Genomic DNA, 932 nt, shown 5'->3' with positions numbered 1-932 from the left:
CATTACGTAGGGTTTGATGTAAGTATAAGCGCCTAACCATTTATAGTGTGCCTATCAACTTTCATTAAAGCAAAAACTGTTTAATTTTTAGTTTGAAATCAAAAACTAGTTGTTATTTTACTGTGTATTGTTTTCTCCTTAAGTATTTCCTAGTGTTGAGTCGTGTTTATATGTTGCTATTCTTTTGTCGCGGTGTTTTGTTACAATTTTTGGTCCTAAGCATGTTATAAAAGTTTACCAAAAGTACAATAGTAATATTTGTGTTAGTTATTTGATCATTCCAAAAATTGAGTAAGGGCTCAAACCTCACTAGTTTTTAAAGAAAAGGGTGAAGATTGAAAACAATGGACAGTGAAAGAAATATACTATTTGAAGAATCAATAGTAAAAGAAAGATATTTATGTATGAAGTAAGAAATTAACAATAGTTAATAAATAGAGGTAACAAACAAGCTTAGGTTGAATTAGGGCAATTTATAGGGCAGATGAAAAATTATTCAAATAGATAAATAAAGAAAAGGCACATGATAAACAAAATTGACATCGCTGCCAAATTAAGGAAAAGCAGAAAGTATGTTACAGCAGCATCAATTGGTAAAATAGAGTGAAAAAGTGTTGAGAAATAAGAGAATCAAATGAGTAAAATCGAAATTGAATGCAGGATAGTAAACAGAAGCCGCGTTAGAAAATCAGTGAAACAAAATAAACAGAAGACAGGTGGTAGATGAAATGGAAAGAAGAGAAACCCCGTTGTGCGATGTTTCAGGTACATCCACAGCAGTTGACTCAACATACTGCGAATCAAAACAATACCGTCTACAATCACAAATTACTTCCCTTTCCCACATTGTCGCGCCCCTTTCTTTTAGCCGTCTCGACTCTGACCCTCGCTGGTCAAAGGTTTACGATCCGTTTCCACAGGCCACCAGCTAG

The sequence above is a fragment of the Culex quinquefasciatus genome, chromosome 2 (genome assembly GCF_015732765.1).
Source record: "Culex quinquefasciatus strain JHB chromosome 2, VPISU_Cqui_1.0_pri_paternal, whole genome shotgun sequence".
NCBI lineage: Eukaryota > Metazoa > Arthropoda > Insecta > Diptera > Culicidae > Culex > Culex quinquefasciatus.
This window is presented reverse-complemented; position numbering follows the sequence as displayed.